The 20685-nt window shown below is 36.4% G+C and overlaps 1 protein-coding gene across 1 annotated transcript in view; it reads left to right on the top strand.

The window, feature by feature from the left end:
* Positions 1-20685, top strand: part of COX7B2 (cytochrome c oxidase subunit 7B2) — a 169029-nt gene that overhangs the window by 43921 nt on the left and 104423 nt on the right. The window contains exon 2 of the mRNA XM_078001404.1: positions 19718-19772. The gene's annotated coding sequence lies outside the window, so the exon portion shown is untranslated. The remainder of the gene's footprint in view (positions 1-19717; positions 19773-20685) is intronic.

Genomic DNA, 20685 nt, shown 5'->3' with positions numbered 1-20685 from the left:
GTGGGCGCCTGTAGTCCCAGCTACTCAGGAGGCTGAGGCAGGAGAATTACTTGAACCTGGGTGGCGGAGGTTGCAGTGAGCTGACATGGTGCCACTGCACTCCAGCCTGGGTGACAGAAGGAGACTTTCAAAAAAAAAAAGAAAACAACTGTGACCAACAACTCTAGAAACAACTCTGACAAACAACTCTAGGAATGGGCTGACTGGCCTGATTAGGCTGATGGTGCCTACAGTAGACCACAAGACATTGACCAAGAACACAGTGATTAACTGCTCACCTGAGACTGCACATGACCATTTCACAAAAATGTTTTGATGATTTCTCTGAACTTCTCTTAAAACTGTAATAAAAATTACTTTACCCAAGTTCTATTCTATAGCTTTCCTTGTCTTACCTATCAGGAAAAATGAAGTTTAGACACATGGACAGATCTCAATCTTTGAATAAATAATTTGAATCCAACTATATTTTGTAAAGTGGTGAATTTTATATTGCTATCTTATGACTAGAATTCTGAGGTAAAAGCAAATGGGTCAGTGTTCCATCTTTCTGTTAAAAACTTAAAAACTCCTGATCCAGAGGCCCAACTTGGAGAGGTGGTTTTTGAATGCCACTTCACTGCCTCCTTTCAGTTTTTGGCTTCTCCAATAAAGCGAACTTTCCTTTAGTTAAAAAAAAAAAAAAAGTGGTGGGTGGCCTTCAGGGACTCACAAGTGTAGGTAACATTGTTTGTATCTGAAACCTGTGGGGGCTCATAAGAAACAGTTTTAATCCTGGATAGGTGTACTCAGCTGGTCATCCCCTGAAGCTTAATGACAATGGGGATACTTAACAACACCTGATAGGGGCCCTTCCATTTTGGTTGTAAATCATCCTTGGGGGATCCTTCTTTACAAATTTTCAGCGAGACTAAGTCTCTTGGTTGAACGGGGGAGTTAATTCTTTCCCTTGTTGGAAAGGGCAATGCTTTATTTCCATATTCTTGAAGGGCCTTTTGAACTTGACCTAAATTCCACATAGGGGGCATAGTGAGGCTTGTCTGGCCCCTGTTTCCCATCATGAACTGAATTAGTTTTTCAGGTTTCTATAGCCAATTAAACATTTTAGTCCAGGTGAAAATGGAGGTTGCCCAACACTCATTAGCCCTTAAAACTTTTTTAAAGCAATCTAAGAATTAAAAAACAAAGGCCAAACATAAAGTTACACATCAAGAACAACAAGGAGTATAAAATCAAGTTATCCTGGAGGAAAACATTGCTTTTATAGACCTCTAAGATAAAATATTTCAGCATAAGTTAATATCAAGAGTTTAAACAAGAGAAGAAAAAGTCACAGGAGCAGATGAAAAAGCTGGAGCATTATTGTGTTAGGCCTTCTCAAAGGGAGAAAGAATTGAAAACAGCAAGGCACAACAGTAGTTGAATATGAGATATGAATCTGAGAAGTTTTAAAAGGGACAGGCTATAGAATTAAAAATTTCTTCTAATTAAGAGCAAATCAATAACTTAAGAACAACTTGCTTTAACATGGGGGACCATTCTCTAGAAAGACAATTATAAACAATTCCTTTGTAATGATAGCCACCTAATTGCACACAAAATTCCTTCATAAATTTTCTTTCACAAACTTTATCATGACTTATACAGACTATCACATGCTTGTACTTTCTGACTTGTCCTATGCTATCTCTCTCAAATAACTGGAACTAGAACTTGAAGAAATAATTAGAATCCAACTGTATTTTGTACTCTAGAACAAGAATTCAACATACAAGACTTTTGTTTATTCCCTTCTTTACCAAAAATACATATTTTATCTATAACTTTATTTACAGTTCTCTTTCCTTCTTATTAGTTCCTTTCTACCTCATTTCATAAATAACCTTTTCAAGTTGGTAATTTGAATTAACCTTTACATAGCTTTTGAATTAGACAAAGTTATTTTTTTTCTTGATAAAAAGACATCTTTTTTGGCACATATTATATAAACCAACGAAGCAAGAAATCCTGAACTCTGTACCAGATGTTAGCATTTTAAAGATGAGAACCATTTCACAATTTTTAGAAACTTACCTTCCCATATATTATGATAACACTTTCTTAATTGGAAATGACCCAGACATCCAATAAACATCCAAAATGATTTTAAGATTTTAAGTTATACAAAAAGTTCACTTACAAGCATTTATCTCATTACATTTACCTAATTTATTATTACTTTTTAATAGATTAGCAAAATTACTTGAAAAAATTGTGCTATTAGACAAATCTAGTCATCATTCAAAGTTGCTTCCTGATTAAACATTTTTAAAGTCTGAACATTAGGTGAACACCTAAGTAAGAATCTTACAGTTGAATACATGAGCATTTTGCTGATAACCCTGAAGATTTAGGTGTTTTTATTGAACCAACAATCTTAAATTAGTCTGATTTATCAAAATTTGAAAATTCTGAAGACATTTCTGTTTTTATCGGTAATTTTAAAGCCAGTTTTATTTACCAAATATTCACATGAATTTGAAAACATTTGGACTTAATTTATGAATATTCATTTGCTTATAAGCTAATTTGATAGCATGCTAGACACAACACATAACACATGTACATACACATAAACATATCTAAACGTGTATACACACAGAAAGACGGAACACTTACCCATTTGCTTTTACCTCAGAATTCTAGTGATAAGATAGCAGTATAAAATTCACCACTTTATAAAATACAGCTGGATTCGAATTATTTATTCAAAGATTGAGATCTGTCCATGTGGCTAAACTTCATTTTCCCTGATAGGTAAGCCAAGGGAAGCTATAGAATAGAACTTGGGTAAAGTAGTTTTTATTACAGTTTTGATTTTAAAAACCTCTTTTCTCCTTTTTAATGAGGGGAGAGAGGGAATGGGGTTGATAGCATTGTTCCATGAGTGCCCTTGGAGTCCTTGAGCTTCTGGAGAACTCACCTGGCAGTGGAGAAACTGAAGAAAGTGTTCAGGTGGCCACTTCCTGCTGCTGAATGTCTGCTGCTTCAGGGGGTTGTCCATCAAGTCAGGCGTCTGGGACCTCCAGAAAAATGGACTTGAGCAAGGCAGTGGTAGGGAGTGTAGGCTGGGGCTAATTGGATAACATGGAGGGGTGTCTCGTGACCTTGGGGTGGAACGCTGAGCTGGAGAACTGGCGGGATCTCTCTTCAGAATCAAGGGACTGAGGACACTCTGTGGGAAGGGAAATGGACTTTCTAGGAGGCACAGCTAAGAGGGGGTTGGTTATCTAGCAAAACTGACACAACTTCTTCGTGCCTGGAAGTAACATGAGCCAGAAACATTCTACAACCACCCCTTAAGTCAGGATCCTGATAAAGGACCATAAAGGCCTTTACATACACGACCTCTCCCCATTTTGTTTCTTTTCTACAGAATAAATCTAACTGTAAAAATAGTTTATAACAAAGAACCATTTCTAGGCCAAATATTTTGTTTTCCGGTTTATACTAGACCTGAACAGTGTTGCAGTAGAAATGAGTTTCTTTTATTTTAAGCCTTCTAATTTGTTTGATCTAATTGCTAAAAGGGCACCCCAGCAGTGAGTCCTTCTGGATGCTCACCATTGTCCACATGTCTAACAGGGTTCTCTACCAGAAACAGAGGTTTATCTAAGTCTAGCAAAAGCTCTGTTATTTTCTCTTTTACATTCCCACCTGCTTTTTCTCAAGTCAGTACACAGTTGCTGCCGAGTCCTGCAAAGAGGGCATAGGTACAGGGTACAACAAAAGTAAATGATGAGATATGAGTGGGCATTGGAGTGATAACTGCATTCACCAGTAAACAGAATATGACAAAAGAGGTGGCTTTTCTTTTACTAAGCCAAGTATAAAAGGAAAGGTAAAAATAGAGTGACAGGGTTAAGAAACCCCTAGAGAGGGACTCTAACCCACACTCATAGAAGGGAAACAAAGGAATAAATGAACCCCCAGGGTAGGACTCTAATCTACAGTCTTAGAAGGACATGCCAATGCTGAAAACCCCGGAGCATCTGAGGGTAGCCAACAGTACTAAATGCTGAAAAACCTGCAGCACCTGCGTATTGGCCAGTGAGGGTCCCCTCATCATAGGCCAAAATCCCCAGAGCATCTAAGGGGTGTTCAGGAGTGAACCCCAGAGGCCACATTGGGGCTACAGAACAATGTGACTCTGATGTCACAAGGTCCTCTCACAAGAGGAGACCTCTCACAACCAAGTGACCTGCCTTACACAATTGCCCAAATAAAGTTGGCAGGGAGTAGAAGCAGAAACTGTAAATGAAACATACGTTGCAGGGAGGAAAATAAAATGACCCGTGGAAAAATAAAATGGCATTAAAGTAAAAAGGAGCTAGAGAAGGGGCAATGATGATATAGCTGGTCAGATGGACTTCTTTCTAGGGCACCCAAACTATGGGGGACTTTAAATTGACCATCTAGCCGGAGACTTCATTTCCTGGTTTACCAGATGTCAAAGAAGGGGCAGAGGGAACAATTACCCATCTGCAGAAGCCAAAATGATGCTGACTGGTCTCTAACTTGAGACCCTGGTGAAGGTCTCCCTTAGGTTCCCAAGCTTGGGAGGGATTGACTGCTGCAAGGAGACCAACATGCGGACCATCAACTTGCCAGCCACAGTTGGTCCAAATGAAGTGTCAGCCCCTTGCCCATCAGCTCAGTCTGCTGCTGTCACCTGACAAGAAAGATGATGGATCTGAAAACAGCCTTTGACTGGTTTTACAGCTCTGCAGTGTTAGTAGGTCTTTGGTGCTATGGCCTCTGTGCTACAGCTCTGCACCTTGGATTGTCACCTTGCTGTCTCTCTTGACTGTATCACCAGTCACCATCTCACTGCCTTGCCACCTCTCTTTACCATCTTCTTTCTATTTGCCATCTCACCACCTTGCCAACTCTTGCCATCTTCTGGGCACATTGGGCACCAGATGATACAGGGCAGGTAAGCTTCAAAATTTGGGCGTATCCTGGGATTATTCATGGCTTCACTCAGGAAAGAATTAAAGAGCAAGCTGATGGTGGAAAAAAGCAGGCTTATTGAAGTGGCAGTGTACAGCAGAGTAGCAGCTCATTGCACAGCATGGCTAACTCATAGGCAGTGCACCCAGAGTGGGAAGTTATGGGCTGTTGACTAGCTGTATTATACCCACTTTTAATTACATGCAAATTAAGGGGTGGGTTATTCAGAAATCTCTAGAAAAGACATGCCAACTTCTGGGTGTTGCTATGGCATTTGTAAACTATCATGGCACTGGTGGGACTGTCTTATGCTGATGAGCTGCAAGGGCAACCAGAGGTTGCATTTGGTGCCATTTGCTGGTTCTGGATGGTTTGTTTATTTGGTCCTATTGGGACCAGAAAATAAGTTCTGCCTGTCTCTGATCTCAAGGTTATGTATTGCTGAAAGTCAGATAAAGATATAAAGGAATCAAAATTGCCATTAATCCCATAAATATAACAGTAATAGCTACCAGACAGACCTCTCAGGTTGTCATAATTACAAGTCCTTCAGTTATTCTACTTCCCCAGCACCATTTTCCAGATGAGAAAGGTAGAGCTCAGAGATGTGAAAGCTCCTTCATCAGGATCACAGACTTGTAAATGTCAGAATCAGAATTTGAAAATAGATATCTTGACTTCTAAAATCTATGCTGCATTTAATAGGACCTAGTAGTTAAAAAAGAGGGAGTGTAGAGAGTAATTGAGTCAACATTGTGAGAAATGTTTGGAAGAAGGTGTACCTGTGGCTATAGCAGTAAAAGGAAAGGAGGTAGCTTGATAGTGCTGGGATCTTGGTGGAAAGGTGGAAATGACTTCAATAGGAGGAGAACACTACATTCCTTGTGAGACATAGACATTTTCAGCCATCTTAGCCCATTTATGGAGCCCAAGGGTAAGACTATTTCATCTAATCATGTATTCTTCCTCACACTCATCCGCATATTTTGAGAACAACACATTATCTCTGAAAGAGTATTTTTTACATCCTAAGTCGACAGATCTAGTTTGAGGTTCTGACTTTGCCAGATACAAGATGAACAGTGAGAGGAAAATCATCCTTTTTGAGCAATAAGAAGCATTAATCTCACGAATTTGTAAGTAGCATTTGATGGTGTTTGTGAAATAGCTTATAAAAGTGGTCAGTCGCTTCCTATATGTTAGGCTGTTATAACTGGTTACCTTTAATTTCCTTATATGTCTGAAGAATAAGTCACTTCCACTCAGTTACTGAAGTCTAGGGCTGTGACTGAGAATCTTGACAACTCCTATGACTCAGGCAAATGCCACACCTGTACACACACGGCCACGCAGCATTCATCAGGAATTGGAGTAAGCAGAGCTATAGTGTTTCAAAACGTCTCCTACTCCCCCCAAATTATTAAGTACTCCTTCTAGGGTGTCTCAACCTTTGCCAAACCAAATAATGAGGTCAGGTATAACTTTGAGATGCAGCATTTTAAAGCTCTAGAATTATATCTTTCCTTCTCTTTTTTTTCTAATGTTTAAAATGTATCAAATATAAAACTAATATTTTCGTGAATGAAAAATTGCCTGAAACCCACATGCTACTTGCATTAGTGTACTAATATATCTTAAAATATAAGCCATGTGGCCAAGTGTGGTGGCTCATGCCTGTAGTCCCAGCAGTTTGGGAGGCCGAGGCGGGAGGATCACTTGAGGCCAGGAGTTCAAGACCAGCCTGGCCAGTATGGTGAACCTCCCAGTCTCTTCTAAAAATATAAATATTAGCTGGGCATGCTGGTGTGCGCTTGCAGTGCCAGATACTTGGGAGGCTGAGGTGGGAGAACCTCTTGAACCTGGGAGGTGGAGATTGCAGTAAGCCGAGATCACACCACTGCACTCCAGCCGGGGCGAGAGTGAGACTCCATATGAATGGGATGCTACAATAATTGTTTACTTTTTTTTGGTATATATTGGGGTGGAACGGGATTGGGATGTCAACCAGTGGCAGGATTTAATAAAGTTATTCCAAAACCCCACCAGCTTCAAGTAGTTACACAAAATGATAAGTTAACACATGCTAGTTAAATTAGATTATGAGGTAAAATGATGTAACTGTTTCAGTAGAGTACATTTTATACTCTAAAAAAGAGAAACACAGAGAAACAAAATAAAACAACACAAAAAAGCTTTCATTCCTTTTACTCTTCCCAACACCAGAGTGAGTTTTTCAGGTCTTTTCTCCCATTCATTTGTTCACTGAAACTTTAGTATTGCATACATTCTGAAAACTCTTGTGTTTCGATCTGTTTTTACTTCTGTAGCTCTTCCACTGGGGAATTCTACTTGCTTTTTGTTTAATTTAGCTGTTACATAAATATGTTGAAATGTTCCACTATTTTAGTTCCTACTGTGAAAATATTTTGTAAGCAGCAGTATTAAAACTCTTTTTCTCCCAGCTCTATAGATCATAGGAATTTGAAAGCAGCAAAGTAGTATAAGGCTTTATCCAGTACACCCCCTCATGACACCACTGAAGCCTAGAAAAGAAAATGGTTTGCCCACAGTTCACCTGGAGGTAGATGACCCTCAACTAGGATCCAACATTCATGACTCCAGTGCAAACTGGTGTTTAAATTGCAAAAAGAAATTTAGCTTTGTATGGTATTTGTAAAGCAAATTAAATGGATTTCACTGAAAAATGTTTTCCATCTCACAGTTCAAATCAAGTAGTACTTGTTAACTATGTGGTGTAATTCTGTTCTCACAAGAGCCAGATAGGGTAAGTGTTGTTATTATCTTCATTTACAGTGGGAGCTCTGAGGTATAGAAAGGCTAAGTAACTTGTTGAGTTACAAAGCTAGTGAGAGGTGGAGGGGAGGTGCATTGTTACCACCAGGCTCCAGTTCTGTGCCCTTAACCACTAGCCTTGTCACCATGTGCTGATTTCTTCACTCTGTAATACACTTACGATGTGCATGTAAGAATGGTATAATGGCAAAGTTTTCAGTTTTTTACCTCTGATTACTTGAAGTTTAACTTTTAAAGTTAAAAGTTTCTGCCTTCATTACACAGGTCTATCAAACTCTATTTCTATTGCCCAATTATTTCTATTCCTATTCACCATTTCACCTATCTGTGAAATTCTGAAATTACTATAGTGACATTTTCTAGTGCAAATATGTCTTACCATTCTTTGCCTCTACAAACACAAACCTTCAGCTATTGGATGAGTAAACAAATAAAATTTATCTTAATAGCTTTGCCTTAAGCCCTTTCTCAATTATTCAAAACAAACCAAAAATACCTCTTTGCCTCTAGGGGCAGTTTTGGCTTTCAACTATTAATTTTACTCTTTCTAAAAAAAAAAAAAAAAAAAAAAAAAAAAAAAAAAAAAAAAAAGGTGCTTTCTAGGATGAAAAACTGAAGTTTCTATTCGGGGTTGGGGCAGGGGCAGTGTTCCCTGTCCAACATTTTGATGTCATTTTTGGCTCAAGTTATATCCCGTACTAAATGAGTCACTATGGGAGGAAACTAAAGAATAGAAACTGGACTTTGCAGTTGAGAAGTAGAACTTATGAATGCCATGACAAATGACCTTAGTCCATGTAAAATAATCTGAATAGCGAAAGTTAATGCCCCAGTCCTCTAGTGCTGAGCTGAGGTGAATGTGTGGAGGGAAGCAGGATGGAGTTTGCTGATGTTAGCTAAGGACTTTGAAAAGAAATACTGGTCCCGTAGTCACACCTTCTGCCTAGCTCTCAACCCTCACTGATCTTTAGGAATTGGAGAAAGCAGATAATTTAGGAATTTATTTTATTTTATTTTTTGAGATTGAGTCTCGCTTTGTTGCCCAGGCTGGGATGCAGTGATCTTGGCTTACTGCAACCTCCACTTCCCAGCTTCAAGTGATCCTCCTGCCTCAGCCACCCTAGTAGCTGGGTTACAAGGGTGCACTACCATGACCGGCTAATTTTTGTATTTCTAGTAGAGACGGGGTTTCTTTATGTTGGCAAGGCTGATCTCAAACTCCTGACCTCAAGTGATACACCCACCTTGGCCTCCCAAAGTGCTGGGATTACAGGAGTGAGCCACCACGCCCAGCCAGGGATTTTTAAAATAAACATTAATTGTTCTTATTATTAAAGAAAACCAGACTTATTTCAGTGTTTTAAAACTATGAAAGTGTTTTAAAACTATGAAAATTACTTGTCACTCCAAGACTCAGAGAAACTCATTGTAAACACTTTTCTGTTTCCGTTGTTTCACGTATTTAAATGCTTAAACACCTGTCTGAATGACTGAATGAAAAATGATCTGACACACACATGCTACTTGAGTTAGTATGTTAAAGTATCTTAATATCATGTAATAAGTATTACGTATTTCTTCATTATATGAGTTCAACAAATTTGGGATCTTGTTATTTAGATACTTTTTTAGGATTTTTTTGTCAATCTGTAAATCAGAGTTTCATAATATACATGGATAGCTTATCATAGATTAATATTATTCAAAAGCATGTTTTTAATGCCTTCATCATATTTTCTTCTATGGCAATTAGTATCTTTTTTGTCATTCTCCCTCTATGCTTTCCTCTCTTTATTTTAAATTAGGAATAAGTATTGAAAATCTTTACTGAAAATCCTTATTTTCAATACTTATTCCTAATATAAAATAGAGAAACATACACAGACACAGAAATCATTGATTTTTTTTCCTTTTTTAATCAAATAAATAATACATAAATATTTTTGCTAATAATATTTTGTTAATTTCTTGTGCAATGGTGTGATCTCAGCTCACTGCAAACTCTGCTTCCTGGGTTCAAATGATTTCCTGCCTCAGCCTCCCGAGTAGCTAGGATTACAGATGTATGCCACTATGCTTGGCTAATTTTGTATTTTTGGTAGAGACAGGTTTTCACTATTTTGGCCAGGCTGGTCTCGAACTCCTGACCTCAGGTGATCCACCTGTCTCAGCCTCCCAACGTGATGGGATTACAGACGTGAGCCACCACACCTAGCCTAATAATCTTTTGTTAATTTCTTTAAAATTAATTTAAAATTCTGTGGCAAAGTACATTATTATAGAAACTTTATAAAATACATAAAGACAAAAGAAAAAGTATAATATGGTAACTTGATATCATTCTTAGCTTTTGATGTTTATATTTTCATAATTATTTCCCATTAAAATGTTACAATAGCATATTTCACTTAACTATAGAATATAACTCTTTTCAAGTCATTAATTTTTTCTAACAGCCTTTTTAATGTTTTTCTAATATTCTATTTTAAGAATATATTACTTTAATGACTGCATCTTATTGGATATATAGGTTTTTCTTAATGTCTTATTCTGTAATAAACATCTTTTGATACATGTTGCCAGATTTTGTTCCTGATACTATTGCAATTTATTAACTTCTTTCCCAAATCTGTTGTATCTACTATGTGTTAAGGCACTGTGCTGGCACAAGAAAAATAGGCACTAGCCTTATGGATATACAGTGTAGAACAGTGCTGCCCAATAGAACTTTCAGCAGTGATGGAGGTGTCTGCATTGTGCAATGCAAGTATTTTGTTTTTCTAATGTAAATTTGAATTGAAATAGCCACATGTGGCTAGTGGCTACTGTCTTGAATATCATCGTGAATAATTTTCCTATTCATACTGTCAAATCTGTCAGCTTCCTTGACTACTGTATACTGTTAGTGCTCTCGTGGGATCTGTATTAACATGTCCTTTCATATAGTATGTAAAGAGGAATACTTATTCTATTGCATGTTTTATAAATTCAGTACTGCTTTTTAAAAACTCAACATATTAGCTAGCCAGTTACCCTGAGTAAATGTGAGAACCCTAATATCTCGTATGCTGATACATATTGATGCATGTGTTAATATAGATTGTAATATATTTGTTCCAAGCGAATAAGAGGCACTGTAAAATCAACAAATAGTCTAATTTTAAAATAATCACTCTATATTCTACTCAACATATCTTTCTGCTTTGATTTATATGGCTAAAAATAGTTTTAAAGAAACAGTTAACCTTCAGTTGAATTATCCATAAGTAAGACATTTAATTATTTTGCTTTAAAATTTTCTCATTTCACCTGTGTGAAAACCTATACTTAAATATACAGCTATATGTGGCAAACTTAAGTTCCACAATTGAAATAGAAAGAGTTTGAATTCATAATTTGTAGACAATGCAGAATCAATTGAGTGAAAACTTAGCACTAATCACACTTCTATGGATATATCTCTTTCTGTAACTAACTTTTAGAATTATAGTACTATTTTATATATTCTCTTAATAAACAAACAGTTAAAACAAATACTGGTGTTAGGGAAGCCAAAATAAAATACAAACAATAAAAGACAAGTCTAATTGTATTACAAATGAATAAGATAACCACACTAAAGAGAATAGAGAACAACTAACTAAAATTACTATGGTAAAACATTATCTTGACTGGATACTGTATGGTTAAACTAAAAAAAAAAATTGTACATAACTGCTGTAATCATAAACGTTTTCATAGGAGTGTTGACTAGCAAAATGTGTATTTTGTACACACATATTTTCTGAAATGTTTATGTATATGCCATAATTGAACAAATAAGTAAACAAATTTTAGATGACGAGAGCCAGATTTCTGACTGTTGGAGAAAGAAGTGTATAAATAAGGAAAAGGGGAAGGGTTAAATGAATCCCGTGGTGTTATGTGGATTAGAATGAGAAGAATCAATATAAGTTCGTTTTTAGCATATGCTGATAGATAAAGAAATACAGTTAATCCCTCTTACTAACAATAGTGATGGGCCATAAAATCACTGAGCTAGCAAATACAACACCACTGCTCCTAAGAAAATACAGAGTTAGGTTCCCATGAGCCTCTGGTCACGTTTTCATCAATCAATCAATCAATCAATGCATAACCTTATTTTATGTGTGTTTCTAGTTAAAGGCATCGTATTTAATACATACTGCTGACTCATTACCATTGAATTCACAGCCAACAGCACTATAATGTATGCCTAAAGGAAGCTTACCTAACATACATAGGTTCTCTGTAAAGCACACTACAGCCGCCTGTGCCTAAGAACACTAGCCAGTGCTTCAGTATTACACTCGGGGTCTGTTGTAAACAGCAAAGTCAGCAACACAAAGTACAGAAAAGCAAAAAAAATGTAGCACTGGATAGATCTCCAGTGGGACACGTATCTACAGTATGAGAACTGAAATGAGATGGCAAAGCATTGCCTTGTTCAACTTCAGCTGTGATCATGTGCATTGGTTGACTCAGATTTTTCACCCCTCTGCCCAGGTCTATGAATGACTTTGAAAATATCTTGAGAATTGATTTGATTTTGGGGTTACAAACAAATTTTAATGAATAGGTGAATTTGCAAATAAAATAGCAAATAATGAAAATCAGCTCTGTGTGTGTGTGTGTGTGTGTGTGTGTTGTGTGTGTGTGTATTCATACTTATATAACCTAGCCATGGCTGGTAAGAGGGTCAAAAGCAATGCCACTCCTTTAAAAATGATGATTCCTAGCACCTAGACTTTGGTCCTTAAACACCACTACCCAGAAAAGGAAATTAGAACTCCTTAGAGAAGTAGTTGATTTCAGGGTTAGTGCAAGAAAAATGCTAATTAAGTATTTAACACGTTGAGTTATTAGAAAGTTAGAAAGTGCTAAATGAGAAAAGAAAAAAGTGGTTTGTCACAAGAGCATAGGAGACAATCTGAAGGAGATCCTAATGAACAAAATGAGCAATAAATAATAATAGTACTGTATTTTAACGTCCAGAATAAAACAAAATGCTCATGAGTCTTTGCTGATATCAGTAAATAATTCAATAAATAAATTGATAAGTGAAGGAAAAGAGATAACCCCTTTTCACAGTAGAATTTTAATTAATAAATGTAGAAGGAAATAAAGAAATAGAGAACTACCATTAGGCAAACACCATAGTAGTACATGTCACAGACAAAGTCTCCTATGGATACAAAAAATAATTGGGAGAACAGAATTTTGCATAGTCTCAAAGCATATTCCCAAGATACTTACCAACTACAAAAAGGAATCTGTGGGAAAACCTAGTTAACACCAACTTTATCAAATGATCCGGGTAAACATCATTTGGAATAAGACGTATTGATAAATATCATGAGCCCCTTGGTCTTGATGCACTGAGAAAGTCACAAAACCATTTTTTTGTAGTATTCTTATCAAAAAAATGCATAACCTCATTCTAATTTGATAGATCATTAGACAAACATAAATTGAAGGACATTTTACAAAATAATATTCTTCAGAAGTATCTAGGTCATTAAAGAAAAGGGAAGACTGAGGAACTATTAGACTAAGTAGAAAACACAGCTAAATGCAATGTGAGATCCTGAATACAATCTTTGGGAACAGAAAAGTGCCATTAGTGGAAAAATTGGTGAATATCAAATAAAGTCTAAAGTTTAGTTAATAATATTGGATCACTGTTAATTTCCTGTACTTTTGTTATGTAAGTTGCTAATATTAGGGGAAATGAGTGAAGGATGTACCAGAATGCTTACTAATTTTGCAGCTTTTATCTATGTCTCAATTACTTCAAAATAAAATGTTTAAAATACTATTAAAATTCATTGAGTTCATTTTCCTTCTTTCATGTCTGATTTGAAATTAGTTTTATTATCTGGAGTAAGAGAAACTGAAATTCATAAATATCTAAGAATACTTTAAAACTAGTTTTGCTTACCTTAGATATACAATTTCTTTATCTTTTCTGGTTCCTCTCAAATAATACTTGCTCCAGTTATCTCAAGATGCAGGTGTTTTCTTGTTAGAAGTGGATTAATATCTAATTGCAAAGCCAGTCATCTTGGGAGTCACCTACCTTCTTGGATCCTCATGGGCCAAAAGATCTTTTTAATAGCAGCTCTACTGCTCTGTGGGCCTTTGTTCCACAATAACTTGCATTACCTCTTTCTGTATGCCTCTGTCACAGTCTGTCACTGCCTCATGTTCTTGGTATTTCTTAGTTCACATATGAAAAGAAGGAAATAAATTGGCTAACATCATCTTTTTTAAGTTGAACCAGTCCTCATTGAATGTCACAAGCAAACTTAATGGATTCCTTGTCCTTAGATTACAATGGTAAACTTGTCAATTCTGGCCCTTTTGGGACTTGGACACATAGTTCAAAGCCTGACCACCTAATGATTGCACTTAACAGGGGCAGTGGGTTAAGTAGCTGAGCATAGTATTGGCAGGCAATATGTTTGACCTATGTACAGTAGTGAAGAATAACAATTTGCCATCGCTTATATAATACTGTGGTAAATAATTTTACTTCTTTACAGTGTTAGTAATTTATATTTTTTTTCAGTGCTTTACAGACTAACAATGTATTCACTCATGTAACTTCATGTGGCACTTTATATTACAATGAAATGAAGTCTTACACTTTTAGGAAGTGGAAAATAGATATTAATACTGAGGTATATTGAGATTTTTTATGTGAGATATCTGTATTATTTGAATACATTGTGCACTGTGAAAGTACAAGAAATTTTTGTTCATTTAGCAGCCTGCTTTTCCCCCTCAGTCTTGAACATGCTCACCAGCTTGTCCTAATGATTAATTACTGAGGCGTCAACAACACAAAGAGTGATAGTTAACAGAATCGAAGTGTAAATCCTAGGAGGAGGCCTGTATCTTATTCAATCCAGTATCTCATTTTTAAATCAATATATCTATCTTCTGTAAGACCATTAAGGAAGACACATGCTCTTATTTTTGCTTTAGTGTAATCATCCTTGTAATAAATTCCTATTAGAATTTACCACTTAGGAAAATTTTTGTTGTTGATAAAAAATACATCTTTTAGTTGGAAATAAAATTAGACAATCTGTGTTTCTCATGATAGCTGTGAGAAAGCACAGGACTAGACTTCATTTTCAAGTATGGTAGTTATATGAACATATTTTTAAAAATATTCATTGTCTCCAGTTCATTAAATTGTTAAGTAAAAGCTATATTAAACATTATGTAATACTTTATTTAGCCGTAATATATACAGGCTTATCTAACAGCATTTGTGCTTTTCTAAGTCTCTATTTCCATTTTCATGCAAGCCATCTCAAATCATTTTGGAAAGCTGCTAATCAGTGAATACTTATTGAGTATATACTATCCATTAAAAACTACATCAGTGAAAAGTTAATAGGAACCTCTGTTGTGGAGGAACCTACATTCAAATGGGGAGAGGCATTTAAAAAATAGAAAGTTGTAAGTAATAAAATAAGTTAAAAACTCCTCCATGCCATGATCTAATCTTATATTTCTCTGTGTTTCACAGTGTCAGAGACATTACTGAGAGAAGTGAACACTGCTAAACTAAACAAAGCAAAACACAGGAGCAATGGATTTAATCTTTTAGCCTTGATGATGGAGCACAACCTGGGGAAAAACTGCTGGTGCAAGGGGCAGAGTTGTATTACTAGCAGACACAGAGACATATAAAGTGTGTGTGTGTGTGTGTGTGTGTGTGTGTGTCTGTGTGTTTATAGTTAGCCCTCCATTTCCATGGATTTTATAGTCATGTATTGAAATAACTGTGGATTTAAAATATTTGGGGAAAGAATTGCAACTGTACTGACATGTACAGATTTTTTTTCTTGTCATTGTTCCCTTAACAATGGCATAACACTCTGTATATAACATTTACATTGTATTAGCTATTACAATTAATCTAAAGATGATTTAAAGTATACAGGAGCATGTGAATAGGTTATGTGCAAATATGACACCATTTTATATAAGGGAATTGAGCATCTGAAGATTTAGGTATCCAAGGGAGGTCCTGGCACCAAAGCTTCATAGAATCTAAGGGACGATTGTGCATATATAAATATATATACACATACACACACAAACACACACCATATATATTATGTATGTAAACACATATATATATATATAAAGTGTATTGAATACATAAAAGGGACATATTTTGGATGTCTTACAGAACTTTAAATACTCTGTTTTTTTAATCCTACTTTCCACTTTGTATAACTAAGTGCTCAATAAATCTTCATTGAGTGAATGAATAGAAGAAAATTGCTTTCAAAGCATTATAGGAAAATAGTATGCTCCCTATAGATAAATCTAGATTAGAGCCGAATACTAATCACATTAGGGTGTAACACAGTTTTTGTACAATAGTAAAAATAGCATAAGTTTGCATACAAATTATAGGTATACAGAAAGCAACAGGGCCAGCTTTTTTCACTGAGCTATACCTAGTTAATTCAGGGCCTTTTGCATAATAAATGCTCATTAGATTTGATTGTATTGATTTTTTTTTTGGAAAAATAAATGAAAAGCCAATTCAAGCATGTCCTATAACAATGAAAAGTTTAAAAATAGGTATGTTAGTGATTTAGTAATTAAAATGAGCCAACTTTGATTAGTGTTAGCGAGTTTTGAAATACCAACCTTCAAAGCCTCATAAAGAGTGAACTAGCACAGCTGTGGCACTAATTGGGTCTTCTCAGGAGCCTAATAAGGCTGAATTTCATTTAGTTAGCAGTGAACAGCTTGGCTAGGTTACAAGGACTCCCACTCCCCAAAAAATTCATCTGTGCTAAAATCAGCTGTAAATCTTTCTATGTAAGATCTAGTGTGGTTAGTGAATGAGCATCTAGAACAGAAAGAACAGAAACACTTTCTGGCTTCTACCAATTTCCATGCAACATCACCGCCTCTTGCCACCTTCCGCTAAGAAGGAGGTAAAATAGAGGACCTTCAGGCTGGAGTGGAAGTGGCTGAACCTGGCTTCTTCTGTCAATTTCAATGCTGATTACCTTTCAGCTTCTAGAAGGTCAGCAGATTCAACTTTCCTTTGCATTTCTGTCTCTATTCCTCTTGGAGAAAGCGGGCAAGAAACCGCTTGCTGAAATGCTTTTCTCTTGGTTGTCCTCTTACCTCAATGGCCTCTCTCTTCCTTGGTCTTTTTATTGGCGCCTTCTTAGCACCCTGGCCTGCAAATGCTGGAGTAACCCAGGAATTACATTACTTTTCCATTGGTGCATAACAAATTACTACAAATGTAGTGGTTTAAAATAACAGGCATTTTGTATCTCATAGTTTCTGTGTGTCAGAAGTCTGCTCACAGCTTACCTGGGTCTTCAGCAAGGCTGCAGTCAGGGTATCATTTCGGCCTGGGATGTCATCTGAATGCTTAACTTCAGAAGGATTTCTTTCCAAACTTACTCAGGTTTTCTGCAAAATTTATTTTCTTCAAGCTATAGGAGGGAGGGCCTTATGTTTTGTTGGCTGGAGGCTGAAGGCCTTGCAAGCTGGCAGCTAGAGGCTGCCCTAAGTTTCTAGAGGTTTCCCTCCGTTCCCTGCCAGATTGTTTCCCCTGCATGACTGCTTGCTGCACATACAGCTCACTGTCACATATTCTATCGGTTAGAAACCAGTTACAGATCCTGCCTATATTCTGGGAGATGGGAATCTTACAGGTATGTGAACACGAGAAGGTGAGGATAATGGAGCACCTGAGTCTGTCCACTTGAGGGCTAGTTCTCTGTCCTCTCTCCTCTATCTGCACTCATTTCTTCTTACATCTCACAGCTATATCTACGGTGTTAAGCTTGATCATCCTCAAACTTCACACCAGTATAGCCAACTGCATAGTTTATACATAGTTCCTCTTGGATAGATCTAGTGGACATCTCAAATTTCACATACCCAAACCCAGAATAATTATTTCCTGCCAATCACCTGTTTTTCCCACACTCTTCTAGCCTCACTAAATGCCAGCTCAGTTACTCAGATAAAAACCTTTGTATCATCCTTGACTCTACATTCTTCATACCCACATCTAGCTTATCAGAAAATCCTGTCCCATCTATTTTCAAAATATATTCAGCCTCTGACCATTTCTCTCCACTTTGTAAAAATGCTTCCCATTTTATTCCCAGTAAAAGCTACACCATCTGGCTTTTTTATTACCTTTCTGGCCTCTTCTACCACTGTTCCCTTTTTCATTCCATTCCAGAATAGTGGCTAACTTGCTGTTTTCTGAGCAACCCAGGCGCCCTCTCACTTTAGAGCCTTTCAACTCACTGTTCCCTTTTACTGAAATCCTCTTCCTCCAGATGCCTCTTTGGCTGACTCCCTCACCTCCCTCATGACCTTTCATATGTGAAACGTTACAGATGAGGCCTACCCTATTCACCTTTTTGTTGTTGCAATCTGTTTTTTTTTTTCTTCCTGTGTTCCACATGTCCTTTATACTGCTCTCCCTTCTCCTTTTTTTCTTACTACTTATAATCTTACAACATTCTATATAAGTTATTCATTGTATTTATTGTTTATGGACCCCGTTTCCTACTAGAATGTGAGTTTCGTGAGGACACAGATCTCTGTCTCTTTTGTTCATTGCTCTATCTCGAGCCCTTAAATGTTAAATAGATGCTTATTAAATATTTGTTGAATGAATGAACAAATAACGCAGTTAGTCTTGTTCTCATCTTGGTATCTGCAGCACCTTCAATTAATCCTGGATTTATAAGCACTTACAAAACTACTTCACCTTCAAAACTTTTGAAACTTGCCATTTCTTGTTTAGCGTCTTCAGTTGGCACTAGGGTCTGATTTAAAATTTAGGTTACTTGGTAGCCGTCTGGTTACCATTCCAGCCCTAATGGGGGTAAGGTCTATCTCCATTTCCTAGCAACTGGCTCAGAACCTGCTTCTAGCTGGATTGACCACATAGAACCCAACACCACTGCCTCTGACTTTGCTGTTGATGGAAACTCATGCAGTTTAACCATATGCCAGATTATTTTACATCAAATGTTGCCTCTCACCAAACATGGCTGCGTGTACCTTGGTGAATATCTCAGTTCTTGTTTGACTCCAAGCATTAAGAAGGAGGTAGAACAGGCAACGGTAGTCACCTGACTCCTCTCCCAGCATACCCCTCCTGCAGGGTTTTTTCTTCTGTGAACTGTTTTTCTTTTTTCCTGTGCTCTTTTTTTTTTCTTCTTTCTGTGTCCTTATATTCTTGAAAACTATTAATATCTGCTTTTTGGGTAGGACTTTCTGTCATTCACATATACTTTAAAGTAGTAAATAAATGTATATCACTTTCTCTAGATTTTTAAATTTTAAATCGTCACTATTGCTATAGAATGAAAAATGTATTCTTTTCAACCACATTTCAGGCATTAGTATGCTGGTTAATTTGATTTAGGGCTTAAACATTAGATAAGTCCATTTCTGTTTCCTTGAACTTACATGAAAGAAGTTGCTTAGAAGTCTCCATGCATATTAGGCAAACCTTGGCTAGAACTTTCCATTTGAGGTTGGGTACAGGTGGATGGCGATTCATGAAGGTAGCTGGTATAAAAAAGAGGGTTATCTCAACCACATGGATTGAGAAAAGTTTAAAGACTCATTCTCTGCCACTATTGGAAGACAGGTAGCTAGGCCTTTGTCATGTGCTTTATGATGCTTCCTTTTCAACTTTAAGTTGTTCCTTAAAAATTAGTTTAATCAGATATTATTTGTATATTTGCTGTTAATGGAGTAGTATATGGTGATTTTTTCTGAGTAACATAGCCTGTACTTACCTTTGTCTTTTTCATTGTCTTTGAAATCTGACACTAATTTTCTAATTGTATTTTGTTAGGAAGCAGAATCTGAAACTTTCTGAGGAGATCATTTGGGCTTCAGATTTCTAACAGGTAATGAGAAAATATGGAAAAGACCCACACTACCCAGATTACACTTTCACAAGGTAGAAGTTAAAGTTCTGGTAGGAAATTTTGTAAAAAATAAAATCCACACTGAATTCATTTTTAAAAATTGTATGTGCTTTTAAGCACGATGTTTACTGTTGAGAATCAGCTCAACTACACAAACAGTAAGAGACAGATGTCAGTTTAAGTAGACAAATGTTTCAAAAATAAAATATTTTTTATCAGCAGTAAATGTTTTACTTGATAGACTAACTTGATAGTCTTAACTACATGAACAGTTGGATACAAAAGAAAATGTGTGTATTGCCAGCAAACATTTTCAAAAGATAAGCACTTGTGCCAAGTACTGCATGCTTAGAAAAATCTTTCATTTGGCCAGCTGAGACCACCACGTGTATTAAAATATGTCATCCATCATTTCAGTGTTAAGAGCGCCCCCTGGTGTGGTTGTATATTTATATGCTTCTGTGACTTGTAGATGTTTTAAAAATTTCATTTTGCTATTAGATGGTGATGGGCCTTTTTTGCTGGGTTGACTTGGTCAGTATGGTGTATAACTATCTAGAAATTTGTATTTGATATTTTTCTTGTCTTTATCCATGACCGTGTCTGGAGTCAGTGGTCAGCTTGAAAGCCGAATTTGGGAATAATTCCTAAACTTGCTCAGTCAAGCTAATGGCCAATAATACATCATTTATTAAGTGTGAAATTATACATTGTGATAAAGTTTTACAGAATAATCAAGTTATTTGGTGGTAATAACTTTGTTAAGTGGCAAATTGCTGTGAACAATTTCTTTTTGGTAAGCTCATGGACATTATAATAATTTAACATGAGAATTCAGACAGCATATTTTGCTTTAAAAATATCTATTGTGTAAAAACTAAATAACCCAAAC

The sequence above is a fragment of the Macaca mulatta genome, chromosome 5 (assembly GCF_049350105.2).
Source record: "Macaca mulatta isolate MMU2019108-1 chromosome 5, T2T-MMU8v2.0, whole genome shotgun sequence".
Taxonomy (NCBI): domain Eukaryota; kingdom Metazoa; phylum Chordata; class Mammalia; order Primates; family Cercopithecidae; genus Macaca; species Macaca mulatta.
The sequence above is the reverse complement of the archived record's forward strand: the minus strand, read 5'-3'. Positions and strand labels throughout refer to the sequence as shown.